Source organism: Protomyctophum bolini (genome assembly GCF_963924005.1).
Source record: "Protomyctophum bolini genome assembly, chromosome: 23".
Classification (NCBI taxonomy): domain Eukaryota; kingdom Metazoa; phylum Chordata; class Actinopteri; order Myctophiformes; family Myctophidae; genus Protomyctophum; species Protomyctophum bolini.
Genome location: NC_137884.1, coordinates 20,362,974 through 20,379,455, shown reverse-complemented (window position 1 = coordinate 20,379,455; position 16,482 = coordinate 20,362,974). Strand labels below are relative to the sequence as shown.

General features: G+C 43.4%; 1 protein-coding gene across 1 annotated transcript in view; it reads left to right on the top strand.

Moving 5' to 3' along the window:
* The window catches only part of syt1a (synaptotagmin Ia), a 205,970-nt gene that overhangs the window by 49,992 nt on the left and 139,496 nt on the right, over window positions 1-16,482 (top strand). Inside the window, exon 2 of the mRNA XM_080757570.1 lies at window positions 24-75. The gene's annotated coding sequence lies outside the window, so the exon portion shown is untranslated. The remainder of the gene's footprint in view (window positions 1-23; window positions 76-16,482) is intronic.

Sequence of the window (16,482 nt, the reverse complement as noted above, 5' to 3'; positions counted from 1 at the left end):
GCTATTTCCTTTTTTTTCTCCAGTGAACAACCATTTGGAAAAGAAGCAGAGAGGAAACCGCAGCTGAAGAAAGTGGTAAGTGTCCTTCCTCCCAACAGCCTCCTTATTGAATGTACTGAATGAGCAGTGTCCGTCACTGTCAGCAAAACCTTCACACTATAATCCAAAGCTCTGCACAGTAAAGAGTCTACACTGTTAAGCTGAATACCTCTCGAGGCCCTTATGGCTCCATTTGGTTCCATCCATACTTAGAGTTAAATGAGGATCGCCAATTTGACTGTGTGTAGTTTTCCACACATTGTGAAATTCTTTCAAGTAATTCTATTCCACGCGAAACGACGTCTTTACCCTGTCGTTATTATTGCGAGACAGCTGTTTGTCACACACACACACACACACACAACACACACACGCGCGCACGCACGCACGTACACGGTATCAATCAAATCAGTAAATGCAACGGGGAGTCAGGATGCCTGATGGCCTCTGGTCTCATTGGAGATGCAGACGTTGTCCTGTTGCTTCCTTTAATGAGATCTGGAGGCGTGCAATCTAATATTCACCACTGAGGCTCCAACGTGGCCCCCGAAGCCTGTGGCCCAGAGGGCCGCGTTGCTAATTCAATGGAGTGGAGTCAGCTGTGATCAGAGGAAACTGGAGAGGTCATTCAGTTAAGAGGGGAAAAAATGGACCCAATGAATCCTCGCCAGACGTGCTTTGCTGTCACGTGACGTTGATAAACCTTGTTTATACTGCGTCGTACTACCACGTCGCTAAACGGAGATATTGAAATAAAGGTTATTCCCACCACACGACACTGCCATACATGTCATACACTGTCCATCATGTAGCCACTGGTTGAAAACCACTGCTTCTTGTGAAAATTCTAAATGTACACCATGAAGGAAATGTCATTTACCTCCCCTCCATGCATGGGGATGGTCATCATCACCGACCAATAGAGGAGGGCATCCGAAGGCAAAAATATGTACATGAAACATCATGTAGACGTGTTATGGTGCACGAGCGAAGGCATGTGGAGCTTCCGACCATTTGTGGTGTGTTGGTGTGTGCGTCACGTGCGATTGCGTGGGGTTCATGCCCTCCGTCGCGCATGTGTGACCGTACCCTTTGCATGAACTAAAAGGGCCACTTCATCCCTTTTGCAAGCAGATCTTGTTTTAATGATGCTTTAGGGCACAAGAAATGTTTTACGTGTGTTTTTAGATATTTTAGTCATGACGCCAAGTTCATGACCAAAGTTTGTCATGAAAATGTAGTTTCACTTTCTTCCTGGATTAGAAAGTCACACCTCCACGCAGCCTCCCCCCTCTCTGCAAGGAGTGGCAATGCACCAAAGCATTATGGTCATTGTAGCAATTCAGCTATCCAGTCAAACAGACGTCATTTTTTCTGGCCATAGGGTGCAAATTTGTGCTGTTAACTACTACAATTACTACATAGTAGGACGCACAAACGCAGGAAGCAAACGTTTTTTTTTAATACATTTTTTTGTGAGGTGTCCCTTTAACTGTATACAGGATCCTGTCCATGCTGGCACTTGGTACACCTAAAGGAAACACACCCACAATTACTGTTATTACCGTCAGCTGTGTTAACCCATCTGATAACCTTGTAAGTCCCGGTCCATATCTATAGTATACAGTATATAAATTAGTTACATCAATAACCGAAGAGGACACGTCTTCTCATAATATTATTTGGGTTAATTCCATGAGAGGAGATCTTACACGCGTCGGAAAGGCGCGGTTCCAGATATGTTCTTCTGACGTGTTAAACAGTGATATCAGAGTTATATACAGTACAGGGTTGGTTAAGTCTGGTTACAACATTGTTAAGCGTCCCTTAACTATAAACAGCGTTTTGGAATGCAAAATGCGCCCTATTTTAATCTCTGAGTGATACAGAGTTATATACAGTACAGGGGTGGTTAAGTCTGGTTACATAATCACGTCAGCCATCGTGACCTGTGTATGGTTCCCTGGGCAACCAAGGTTGTTGTAGCAGAGCCTTCTCCAAGGTTAACCTGCTATCGAATATTGTTGACGTTATACCATGTAGGAGGCGGAGCCCAACAGATGGAAACTAGACCAACATTGTCTGTGTTGTCTTTAACCATACATGCACATACAAATGAAAATCACACCCGTGTGAACTGAGTGGAGCAACTCCTCCCCACCCCTCTCTCTCTCTCTCTCTCTCTCTCTCTCTCTCTCTCTCATTAGCAGGCAACAGTGCAGCACTATCCCTTTCTCTGTTTCTGGCACAACAGCGCCCCTACTGGTACTCATAGTCATATACTGGTGCTCATTAACGTCACACGGAGACATACTGTAGGTGAACGCATAGGTGAACACGGACATTGCTGTTCCTTGGAGTGTTTGCAAAAAAATGGATGGTCAGTCCAAGCTGACATGCTAAAATAGCCAGGATGTCGTAACTGAATCATCCATAACTAATCAACCGATCGATCACCGATCGATCGCCATCAAAATGTCTTCTGTCAATATCCACAGTATTCTCTCGTGTCCTTGGCTTTGGTTGGAGCAGTCGTATATAGAGGTTTCGCTGATGACCGGTTAAAGAAATGGCTCCTCAGAGTTTAGCAATTAGCACATGCCTGGTTTGACATGGCGGAGCACCTGGTCCATCTCTCTCTTGATGAATGGAGCTCCTTGCCGCGCCTCCCAGCTGTCACCTGTGATTGATGCACTGTGCCCATCCCGGCATCGCCTCCCCCGGTGCCTTCTCCTTCTGTGTACGCCCCATATATCCCATCATCTCACACCCATAGATGCATCAGCCTCTTCTGATTATCTGCCATATTAATCATCATCCGCACCATATGATTGGGTTAAAATTGCAGCTTTTCATGTCAACCGTGTCTGCTGGGGGAAAGTCGTGGCCCGCTATCACCTTGATTTCAGTTCTTTACTGTATGCGGTGGTGGAAAAAGTACTTTTACTTGAGTGAAAGTATCAATACTGCAATGTATACGTGCTCTGAGTAAAAGTCCGGAATTCAAAATGTACTTCAAAATGTAATTAAGGTACCAAAAGTAGAAAGTAACAAATTAGATATGGCATTAATGTGCAACAACTAACTTGTGAAATAACATTTTGAGACATAATTACAGCAAAATAAAGGTGGCCTTTTTTTCTCCTCCACCACCCGCCGAAGACCAATCACCGCCTCCAGGCTCCGAGTCGCCACCTACTTTCCAAAGCATTCACTTAACTCTCTCACTCTCTGCCCTCTTCCACAGATGACACACCTGTCACACATCACTCTCTCATCAAGCCACCACATACCAGGGAAAAGAAGGTCACCCCTACCTATATAACAACCTCCCCATACTCCTATAGACCCGGGGTCGTAACACCTCCCCCCTCAACATTGAGCATTTCTGCCCCAGCAGAAAGGCCCAACCCCTTACAATCTACACGTCATAACACCGCGAAAGTGCATCGGCCATCACATTTTCCAACCCTTTTTTATGATGGATCTCGTTTAAAATCCAACATGACATGACACTGAGCATCAGTTGTGCGTAAAATGAAAGAAGTGGTGCTGGTGGCCAGATATCGGATAAACAAAAGATTTTGGATAATGTAATGTAATGTAATGAAATCACTTGAACTCAAGTGTTGTATATTGAACTCTTCAACTCACTACACAATACAACAATCAGTCCAACGATAACATCATTATATGTATCGCCAAGAAAGAAATGACCGAAACCTGTGTAGGAGGACACAACGCATGGTTTGCCATTTGCATGTCACAACATGAGCTGTGACTAGCAATTACCATTGCTGGTTTACAACGGTGCCGTTGTCATGTTCAAGCCCAGCGCCCACGTTGTGTAATTAGCAAATATAATTAGCTCATCTGTGCACTGACGGGCGTCGTTGGCGTTGAGGTGTGGTCTGCCGCGTCGTTGCTATCTTAGGAAGACGGTGAGAAAACATATTGCACCTAGAGGCTGTTTTTGAATCCAGTAGGGACCATGTATTGTATAGGTATTTCCTTTTGTCTTTGCGACTCATCCATGAGTGTGGATGTGAAACCTAAGAGGCAGTATAGGGAAGTGATATCTCGTTTTGTTTTTTGAGTGGAAAATAGCAGATCTACAAGCTCATACATAGCGTGGCACAGAGTGCTTGTAGATCAGCTATTTTTGAAAATGTGTCGCAAATCTTTGAATATATATATATATTCTTTCACCGTGAACGTTTTTTAACTCGTACCTTTGCTTTTGGGAGGTCCCTGGAACAACATATTTTCAGAAGGGGGTCGGCAGGCCAAAGTCAGATAATTCTGAAGGTTACTGTTATTATGAAAGTGGTTTATGAAAGAGAGCAGCACACAAGGGGGGGAAGAAAACCTTGGTGTGTTCAAAATGGCCACGGCGTCTGTCGCCATTTCCCAGGATTCCAGCGTTCCTTCTATTCCCTGGCGGTGTTGATCTGTCCTTTTGTTGAGCCAGAGTGCCTCAGACACATTACGGTCAACCATGGGCTGGGGGAGATATGACGCATACAAAAGCAGTGGTGGAAAGTAACCCAGTACATTTACTTTAAATGTCCACTACTGTTACTTCTACGGTATACTCCACTGCATCTCAAGGCAAATGTAGGCCTACTTTTACTCCACTACAATTATTTGAACACGTACTAGTTACATACATTTCGGCCATTTGAAAATAGCCGATCAACAAGCTCACAATGCGTCGCGATGCGACACATTGTGAGCTTGTAGATCTGCTATTTTCAAAAGATTTTTTTTAGACATTTGAAAACTTGAAATGAGACATTCTGGCATAATGAGAACTTTTACTTTTAGTACTTTAAGTATAATTTGATGCCAATGCTTTTGGGCTTCTACTTCTACTTGCAGTATTGAGACTTTTACTTAAGTAAAACATTTGAGTACATATATTCCACCACTGGACACATACAAAAGGCAGACTGTGTCCACCTCTCTCCCCCCCCCTGAGAGAAGCGAGCGTGTGGCTCGTTGATATAATTAATGCATGAGCCGTCCACGACATTTCTTTGCGTCGTCGTTTGCAGAGGACCGTCACGTGTCAGTCATACGGTTTCAAGAATTAGCATACACGAGCTATAGAAGAAGCAGAGCTGCTGTAGAATATTTGACTTGCAATGCCTATATGGTGGCTCAGAGAAAGTAAGTGTCTGTGCGTGTCGCTGCTTGCATACGCGATGGGAAGGGAACTGACACTTGTTATGTGCATGGTTGTCTGCTTTGACAATAGATTATTGTGAAAGTGGAGTATGTAATTGTGCATAAATGGTGCATTCAAATGGTAAATGGTGCATTCATACAGCCCTTTTAATACCAAAGTGCTCATGTAAATGCGTATAGATATGTACATACTGTAGATTGTGCATTTCATTCACCGTTCTCACACACATTCATACGCTGATGGCGGAGGAAACCATGCAAGGCACCAACCTGCTCATCGGGAGCAATTAGTGGTTCAGAGTCTTGTTCAAGGACACTTGAAAGGTCCTTTCAGATGAGCAGCGTGTAACACAGACGTTGTCGACAGGTCAGGTCTGCTCTAGAGGGGCGCGACAACGCAAGCGTAAAAAAAAAAGTAGCTCAACACAATCCAGTTCTCGGGCGCGTGCACGAAAATGGCACACCCCCGTAAATGTTTTGTTGTCGCCCTGAGCTTAAAACAAAACATGCAGGCCTCTCATTGAAAATGAAATACTAGCCGTGACAGTCTCTGCCCGTCTGAAAGGACCTTAACTAATACAGTATACACACACATACACGTGTGTGTGTGTGCCTGCCTGCCTGCCTGCGTGTGTATGCATGCATGCATGCATACATAATATACAGTATACACATACATACATACCCACCTGTAAAATATGTAGTTCTATGGATAAACAAACCATGTTGTATACCATACGCAACACGTATAATATTGATAATATTAATATTGCAAGGTGTACTCCCACAGTAGCCTATCTGTTGTTTTTGCCCTTGCTGACATGTTATTGCAATGAAGCAATGACCTACATTTCTGTCGTGCTGTAGGATTCCTTGCTTCACCTCTTCTATTATAAACCATTGCCATAATTATAATGGAATGTGTAGACTTTCACAATTCCAATTTTGTTTCGTTTTGTAGATTGAATTATGTGCAAAACATCTCCCTACATTGGAACGTGGGTCATTTCAGGCACCTGGACTTTCCAACTTAGCGTTGGAGATGGCTTCTTATTCCAGCATGTGTTAATAGTGTGTGTGGCAGACATCTCAACCACACTCGCATTCTGCACCGTCTGTCAAGCCCCACATCTTCATATAATAGCCGATGTGAAGCAGCCGACTCAGTGCACATGCGGTTTCCACTCCTGCTTCTAGGATGCCTCCAGCCATGCACTTGTGGACAGGTCCTCCGGGATGGAGTGGAGCATCTCTTGTGCCGCCTTGTTGTGGCGGGTGGCAGGATTTGAATCTGTTTGGAGGCTCCATTTCCACTATAGTGTCATGCAGGCTATGCCAGTCATGTATCTGGGCTTTCCTTAATTGCAAGCTTGATGGTAGCAGTGTTCTGTCCGAGGCCGGCCGGTGCAATGGGCTATATGCACCCAGAAGACCTCTTCCTATACTTTACGGCCAGGTGTTACCGATTATATTAATTAATTCTCTGTTCCATTTAGTGTGCAGTTGTTTTTCAAACGTTTTAATATCAAGGACCCCCATAACTCTCAGAGTGTACATTTCATTTGTACACTCTCAGAGTTGCACACCCGTACGGGGCCATCTGTGTAGCAGAGTGTTTCCAGTGAGCCAACATGCACAGTGCAGCAGCACCCTGACTCTGTTTGACCAGAATGGAATGGAGCCTTCATTAGCATCATTGGTAACACCTGCGAAAGGAAGTAGGGAAGGGGCCCACATATGGTGGCTCAGAGAAAGTAAGTGTCTGTGCGTGTCGCTGCTTGCATACGGGATGGGAAGGGAACTGACACTTGTTATGTGCATGGTTGTCTGCTTTGACAATAGATTATTGTGAAAGTGGAGTATGTAATTGTGCATAAATGGTGCATTCAAATGGTAAATGGTGCATTTATACAGCCCTTTTAATCCAAAGTGCTCATGTAAATGCGTATAGATATGTACATACTGTAGATTGTGCATTTCATTCACCATTCTCACACACATTCATACGCTGATGGCGGAGGAAACCATGCAAGGCACCAACCTGCTCATCGGGAGCAATTAGTGGTTCAGAGTCTTGTTCAAGGACACTTGAAAGGTCCTTTCAGATGAGCAGTGTGTAACACAGACGTTGTCGACAGGTCAGGTCTGCTCTAGAGGGGCGCGACAACGCAAGCGTAAAAAAAAAAGTAGCTCAACACAATCGTTCTCGGGCGCGTGCACGAAAATGGCACACCCCCGTAAATGTTTTGTTGTCGCCCTGAGCTTAAAACAAAAAATGCAGGCCTCTCATTGAAAATAAAATACTAGCCGTGACAGTCTCTGCCCGTCTGAAAGGACCTTAACTAATACAGTATACACACACATACACGTGTGTGCCTGCCTGCCTGCCTGCGTGTGTATGCACGCATGCATGCATACATAATATACAGTATACACATACATACCCACCTGTAAAAGATGTAGTTCTATGGATAAACAAACCATGTTGTATACCATACGCAACACGTGTAATATTGATAATATTAATATTGCAAGGTGTACTCCCACAGTAGCCTATCTGTTGTTTTTATCCCTTGCTGACATGTTATTGCAATGAAGCGATGACCTACATTTCTGTCGTGCTGTAGGATTCCTTGCTTCACCTCTTCTATTATAAACCATTGCCATAATTATAACGGAATGTGTAGACTTTCACAATTCCAATTTTGTTTCGTTTTGTAGATTGAATTATGTGCAAAACGTCTCCCTAGTACATTGGAATGGGGGTCATTTCAGGCACCTGGACTTTCCAACTTAGCGTTGGAGATGGCTTCTTATTCCAGCATGTGTTAATAGTGTGTGTGGCAGACATCTCAACCACACTGTCAAGCCCCACATCTTCATATAATAGCCGATTTGAAGCAGCCGACTCAGTGCACATGCGGTTTCCACTCCTGCTTCTAGGATGCCGCCAGCCATGCACTTGTGGACAGGTCCTCCGGGATGGAGTGGAGCATCCCTTGTGCCGCCTTGTTGTGGCGGGTGGCAGGATTTGAATCTGTTTGGAGGCTCCATTTCCACTATAGTGTCATGCAGGCTATGCCAGTCATGTATCTGGGCTTTCCTTAATTGCAAGCTTGATGCCAGTAGCAGCGTTCTGTCCGAGGCCGGCCGGTGCAATGGGCTATATGCACCCAGAAGACCTCTTCCTATACTTCCGGCCAGGTGTTACCGATTATATTAATTAATTCTCTGTTCCATTTAGTGTGGAGTTGTTTGTCAAACGTTTTAATATCAAGGACCCCCATAACTCTCAGAGTGTACATTTCATTTGTACACTCTCAGAGTTGCACACCCGTACGGGGCCATGTTTCCAGTGAGCCAACATGCACAGTGCAGCAGCACCCTGACTCTGTTTGACCAGAATGGAATGGAGCCTTCATTAGCATCATTGGTAACACCTGCGAAAGGAAGTAGGGAAGGGGCCCACGTTTTTTTCTTCCAAAATGTTGTGTGTGTGCATAATAGAGCGTCGCAGTCCTGCCCCCTACCAGGGCCCAGCAAATTATTCTCCGTTCATTTCCCTCATAGACATTTCAAAAAGTTATTTATTTAAAGACGTTTACGCCGCGGACAACGCCAACTCTTGTCGTGACAAATCATGACAACCAACACAGCCCAACCGGGGCACAGTATTCAGCCGTAGAGAAGACCACCAGGGCTTGTCTCTCCAAGATTCCAAGATATGGTGATGTTGACCTACATCTACAAGGCATGGGTTGTTGTGGGATAGCAGAGATAACCTCTGGTGAAATGAAACAAACACAGAGGAAAAACACATGGTAGACTCTAGGGTATGTTAATACAATATGACACAACTGCAGTGGTTGCAACCAGACATTTAATGATCTCTTCTCTACTATAGTCCCTCTCTTAACATTTTAGTTTTTTTATTTATTTCTTGTCAGTATATTATTTAGTCATTGTGGTTTTTGTGAAAAAAATGTAGTCGAAGGACATTTGTGCATGGTCATAGTTTTAGTTGACGAAATCAACACACTGATCCCGACCTGAAAATGCGTTTTCTGTTTCTTGTACTGGAACTGGAGTGAGTGCCGTAGCATATTTAATAGCAGGATCAAAGCCGCATAGCATTTTAATCTTCTTTAACTACTGTGGAAATATCTGGGGGAAGGCAGGTGGATTCTCAAAGCGTTCTTCTTATGGTAGATCAGCTACAGTACTATACAGCACCAGTGACTCGTTCCAATGGCACTTTCAAGCAGCTCAATTAAATACTAAGCAATGTTTGTTTTGTGTGTAAAATGTAAATCACATTAGGGAACATAAAACAAACGAATTTGGACAAAGTGTGTGTGTGTGTGTGTGTGTGTGCGTGTGCGTGTGTGTGCGTGTGCGCGTGCGTGCCACACTCAATATCTTTGAAGCATGAACTGAGGGTTTAATCCCTCTTTTCCACACTCTACAGGAAGTGTGGGTGATTTTTTTTTTACCTAAGGCAATACCTAATCCCTCTCTGAGGGCTTAGGTATTGCCTTAGTAAATATTTACCGACTATAAGGAAGACACTTTCACTGCCGCGGGATCAAACACGGTATAATTCCCAACAGAGGGGACCAGGCGTCGCTGAACGTCCCTGTCTAGTGTCTACGCCACACTCTGCCGACACATTCCACATTCTCCTTCTGTGGAGTTGGGTACAGTATAGGGCGGCCTACTGGACCTTATCAACTCAGTGAGTCTTGAGGAAATGGAGGACATTAACGGGATGATAATAAACCGCACAAAACGGACCCTTGAGCCTGTAAATGTGACCATAATTATGAACAGTCTGAGATTTTTTTTTAAGCTTTCAAAATACCATTTGGTGCTATCTTTAAATACTGTAGGATAGCCAACAAGCATTCCAATAAACTGTGCTCTATCTATGCAAAGGGCGTATCAGCATTTGCACCCATCCATCCATTACCATTCGTTTTTCACATTTACATATTTAGAGGGATGCGCTTGCTTCACCCATGTGATATGATGATGTGTTTGTAAAGAGAATTAATCGAAACTTGGGATGTTGGGGGTTCCATCCCCAACATAGTCATAATGGCCTCCCTGCTTGGCACTCAGCGTCAAGGCTCTTCTCTTTTTATTGGGCCCACCTTTTTAGCCCACTTATTAGCGACAGCTATATAAGCCTCTTACAATTCACTATTTGCATTGCTTCTGCATAGGTATAGTATCAAACAAGCTCTCAATGTGCCTCAATGAGACGCACTGTGAACTTAGATCTGCTATTTTCAAAAGACTTGAAATGGGATATTCTGCGTAAATTGTTCTTTAGTTGTATATATAAGTACAGTATTATACCAATACGTTTGTACTTCTACATAAGTACATATTTCCGGACTATACTTTTACTGGTAAGAGTATTTCCACATTGCCGTATTGATACTTTTAGTACATTTTCCACCACTGGGTAAACCATCGTCATTAACAGTGTTAGGGGGAAACAAAAGTGTAGAACCCACACACTAAATCTCCTCAGACCAGTGCAGCTTCCCAAAGGAAGAGTGATTCCCTCCCATCTACTCCCGACAGCAATCGGAGCCAAATCTCCCAGATGCTTGTTTAGTGCCGTGCCGGCTCTTCACCGGGCTATAAATTGAACATGGAAGCATAATTCTGGGTGTCTTGTTTGTCGTGTTCAAACACTGCTGAACCTTCTGGCTGCGTCGCCTCATCAGAGATCACCCGCTCGGGCCACTCCTCCAAAGCTGCAGTCTCACTCCCAATCTTCCGCCGTAGTCTGAAAACGCACCTCTTTAGACTCCATCTTAGCCCCGTAGCACTTGCCTCTTGCCCTAGCCTTGACGACCTTACAGGCGTATGCAAAGGCTCAACTTATGTCATTTAGATTTAGACATAGCACTCTATATAGTGTCTATACGCATAGTTTCATTATATACTGTAGATATTCCACTGTCCACTGACGGATCTTACAGTATTCTTAGACAGATTCTTAGAGTAGCTTCCTTATGATTCTTGAAGACATTTTGTTCTATGTGATGTATTACCATGTGTTGTTCTTGATTACTGTAAATCACTCTGGATTAAGAGCGTCTGCTAAATGTAAATTGTAAATGCCTTTAATGGTAAGGTCGGTCACAAAGATTCAGTGTATTTCACACTATTCATAGTGACGTATGTGCTGTACAAAAGTTTGTGTGACATGCTAGAATATGGAAGAATATGAAAACAAGATAAGCAGTAAGACGCCCTGAGGGCATAACAAACTTGTGTGTTATCCGCTGTGAGCAAAGGAGTCTTTGCTAATTTAAGACATTTTCACCTAGCAATTGGACACATGGCCATGCAGGGTAAACTGTCGCGCCATTCATTGTCCTTTTGTTCAGGGTTGTAATGTAAAGGAAAGGCAAGAATGAGCTCCACAAAGATTCTACAGGCCTTGGTGTTTTGCTTTTTGAGGGCTATGCCCAGCTTTGTCTGCCTGCATGTGTGTACCCCGTAGTGATGATTTGATTGGCTGATGACCTCATGGTGATGATTTGATTGGCTGGTGACCTCATAGCGATGATTTGATTGGCTGAGCACCTCATAGCGATGATTTGATTGGCTGAGAAATGTACGTAGTCGTACAGTATTGAGGATAAAAAGTGAGGACAGGAAATTGAGGACACCTGCACAAGTAATTAGCCTTGAGGAGTAATTATAGCCTTGAGGAGTAATTAGCCTTGAGGACTTTAGGATAAAGGGACTTGAGGATAAAACGTGAGGACAGACAAGTGAGGACGCCATTTGTCCTTGGCCGGAATGTGATGATGTATGCCCCCCTCACTTCACACGGGTGTGATTTGTTCTCCCTCTGCGCTGCAGGCTATTTGGCTTTTTTAGCTAATGTTAAACTTCACCACTTAGCACCCAACTGAAATTGGTCTGCAGTCGAGTTGCTAGGAAACCAAAGAAAGTGCTGTTATTTCGGAGAACTATGTGTCACGTTTTTCACATGTCGAAGAACAAGTGCAAATTTCAAATGTTGGTGTTTGTGGGGTGAAAAAAAACATGAATTATACATATAGGTGTTAACACATCTACAATTGGAATGTTAAAAAGGATCCCTGGCTAATAAGACAACTATGGCTTGTTATAATTGCCCTCTATAATTAAAATCTAAATTTTAAAACACCTTAAATATTGTATTTATTTTAGAAATAGGTCATCTTTCACTCAATAGGGCCTCATGCGCCAATAAGTTCCTAACTTTTCCTCTTACATTTCTTCCTAAGTGAATTCCTAAGAGAAGTCCAGTCAGATTCATGAAACGTTCTTAAGTAGGCAGAATTGGCCTGTTCTTATGATGATGAATCCAAATCCTCGTAACTTGGGTGTGGTTTTGCATGACTCCATGGCCTTGCCTGCAGTCACACCTGTGTGTGATTGCAGCACACAGAAATCACAGGACCTCACACACAGAAATAAAGTTGAGTGAATGAAGTCAAGAATAATAATAATACCTAAACTAAAGTCTAAATATGGTGGAACATCAGACTCCAAACATTAAAAAGCAATAGTACTGTGGGAGGTACTTCTGAAATGAACAGCACATTTTATTCATGAATGTATTTTATTATTTATCTCGCATTAGTCAACTTATCACCACTACATCAATATAAATGTTCTGCAATTAGCATATTATCCATATGTCATGTTCAGAAGTAGTGGTGAACACTGGAGGGTGGGTATGGAAGGGCTTTAAGGCAGCAACTGCTTGGTATGTAATTGGTGAGGAAATAGGGCTGTTGAGGGTGATATGGTGGTGCAAGGAGTGGGATAGGGGGGCTTTCAGGTACGTGGGCGACAGGAAAATGGAGGTGGTGGCTGTCGGTATATGGGGTGGGGGTGTATGGGGTGGGGGGGGGGGGTGCTTGGCTTCAACTCAACTGGTCTGTTTCGGTTGGATTGTAATTTTCAGGCCAGTTGAACACACACATTCTGCAGACCCCCCCCCCCCCCCATCTGGAAATACTTTCTGCTAGGGAAATGTTTTGAAGATTTATCAACACGTTTAGAAAATAGCCGATCTACAAGCTCAAAATGGGCAGTGATGGGACGTGTTGTGAGCCTGTGGATTGGCTATTTTCAAAGTATAAAATGGGATTAAAGTCCCAAAAAAAAAAAAATGTAATAATTTTACATATTTTGCTGTGGACTGCCACTTCCTCAAGGACCCCTTGAGGTCCCCTGTACATAACACTTAAGCTCTTCAGCCATCCAGGAATTCCTGAAAGATTCATTTGTCTCACGTAGCCAGACAACTATTCCACAATCCAATCTCCGAATTATATATCTGGAACTACACCTCCCAAAATCAGAGTAAGGAAGCTGCCATTTCCGTTTACGAAAATATATTATATCTTTAGAGATTTTTCGAAAGGGGAAACCATTGTACCTCCTTTCAAATTATCTACTAAAATTGAGGAAAATTACTACTATTATGTTCTTGTTGCAGCAGAGAGCACACTTGTCCCCTGCATTTTAGAATTGAAAATTGAAAAGCGTTGTGACTAGGGTTGGGATTCGTTAGGATTTTAACGGTTCCGGATCCTTCCCGGATCCCTCTTAACGGTTCCGGTTCCTAACGGTTCCCTTAACGGATCCTAATATTATTTATTTCACCTTTTTCTGACATAGATTATGCTTATATTATAACTAACCTAACCAAGTACATAATAAACACAAATTCATTCATTCAAATTATTGAAAATGCACTTTACAATTATGAGGTGGCACTGTTATTTAAACTTCACCACCAGCAGCAGCTAGCCACCACAACAATATCATTGTTGCAATTTGTACTGTATATTGCAATTTGTACTGTATATTAAATATACAGTACACATAAATGATATTGTTGTAGTGAAAAATGTTGTCTTTAATGTTCAAATTAATTTAATATGAAGGACCCCTTACCCTAATGGAAACAAGCCATAGTGCTTTATTGGATTATAAAATCCTCAAGCAGACCTTGTATTGAACTGTATGCTACGTTCCTGTGCTTTTTTCTGCAAATTGTTTATAAAGTAATCGATCTATGGAGGTATATGCACCTCCTAAACGCTGGGCTCTCAACAGCCACGCGATTAATTTAGAGCCAAATCAAAAGCAATTTATCGAGTCGCATATAAGTTGTAAAAGTAAGTGCAGACAAATTGATTTTGCTCTATAGTTAACGTCATTCATAAAATACAGTTGTACAATACGCCTAATGAAAATCTCTGTAGACGTTAGTAGTTTTTATTTTCCATTACGTTACTAGCATGGGGAAAGTAAACCAGCCTTGCATCAGATCGTCCCCCGCCGGCTGTGGTGGAGCTGCGGGGAGAGCGGGCACGGCTTTCCGCATGGCTCACAAACGCGATGTGTAGGCATATTGATTTTGAGATGTTTCCTCAATGTGGACGTGGTACAAGTTGCAACAACCTTTGCTGGCAACTATCGCATTTATTGCACTTTGCGTGCTCAGCCTCAGCCTCAGTCGTTTCCCTCTCTGTTAACCACACTTTGGAGATTTCTTCGACATACTGTCCCACTCGCTCCGCGGCGGTCGCTGAATGCACAGAACAGTGGGCGTATCCTCCCCCCCGACCCCACTCACTCATGTAGGTGGGGTGACGTCACCACAGGCTCTGCTTGCATGCATGCACAGACACAGCGGAGCTAAATGACAACGGATGAGATCCGTTTGGGGAACCGTTAATAAAAAAACGATGGAACCGGCTCCGGATCCGCAATGTCGGAACCGGGTCTGAAATGGACCCGGTTCCGAATCCCAACCCTAGTTGTGACATCTACTCTAGTTAATAACAGCGGAGACAGCCGTGGCACCTGAAAGCTTAGCCTAATTAGTCTGGTCCTCAAAGGCCAGAGTCAATGGACCCCTAGCCTCGGAAACCCAGACGTTTTTATTTCCAGGGAGAACAAAAAAGTCTGGGACCGAGTCCACTTAAATTCGGCATAGAGTAGCGCAAACGCTGATCACTCTCTGCTGATTTCTGATCGTCTGCACCTTTGTTAAATTGACGCACACAAACGTATACACACACACACTCCTCTCTTCTGTCGCTCTAATTAATTAGTCTCATGTCGCTCAGCTGAGTCTAGATTCTCCCGCCGGCTCCTGCTGGGAGCTGCTTATATGCCATAGAAAGCATAGGTGGACCCCAGGCTAATGGAGCCCTTTACCCCCACCAGAGCTGAGCTTTCCACAGGCCCAGCTTTGATCCTGCACCTCCAGAGTCCAGCGTACAGAGACGTATTAGAAGCAAAAATACTACATTTTCCTTCTTACAACACAGTTGCACATCAGCCTCCAGAAAGGATGAAAGGAATATACTTTTCAATGGATTCTGTTACTAATGGGTATGCTAAATAATGTACAAACAAGCCCAAAGTGACGCACGCACGCGCATACAGTATATGCACGCACACGCACACACACACACACACACACACACACACACACACACACACACACACACACACACATTTTAGTTCTTTATTTGAATCCACAAAATACAATTAATTTAACAAGGACACAAATATAACAGGGTTGACAGTTCATGTTCACTTAATAATACACATGGCACCTCCTCCTCCTCCACACACAGACAAACTCATGCCTATAACAGCCGAAACAGAACAGTATTTGGAAAGTTGTTTGGCTTTGCTCTTTGTATGCTGGCTATTCTTACACCGCTCATGGTCAGTGTATGCACATGGCCCAGGCTGCCGAATGTCAGTATGGCAAATCTACATCGATACCCCAGGGTTTGTTATATTTCCAAGTAATGGTTGGTACTTAGAATGTTTATGTACAAATCAAAGACACAGCCCGCCTCCAGAATCAGGACCTCCTTGTGGCTGGTGTCAACAAAAACAGCATCCGGTGTATTTGAGATGTTAGCAAAGACATCGTATGCACAGCTAAACCAATCTGGTAACACTCCTGAATGTTTATACATTGCTGCACTAGATTAGATAGATAGACAGATAGATAGATAGATAGATAGAGGCACATATTTTCGAACTGCATCAGACACTAGGTCAACAATACGGTCGTGGCGAGCAATATACAAATCTTTGTATGCATCCATTTGTTATGTGTGCGATGGACTCTAGGTGTTGTTCAGAATCATGATGGTTTATAGTATACAGAGTGTGGGTGTCGGGATACCAGATTGA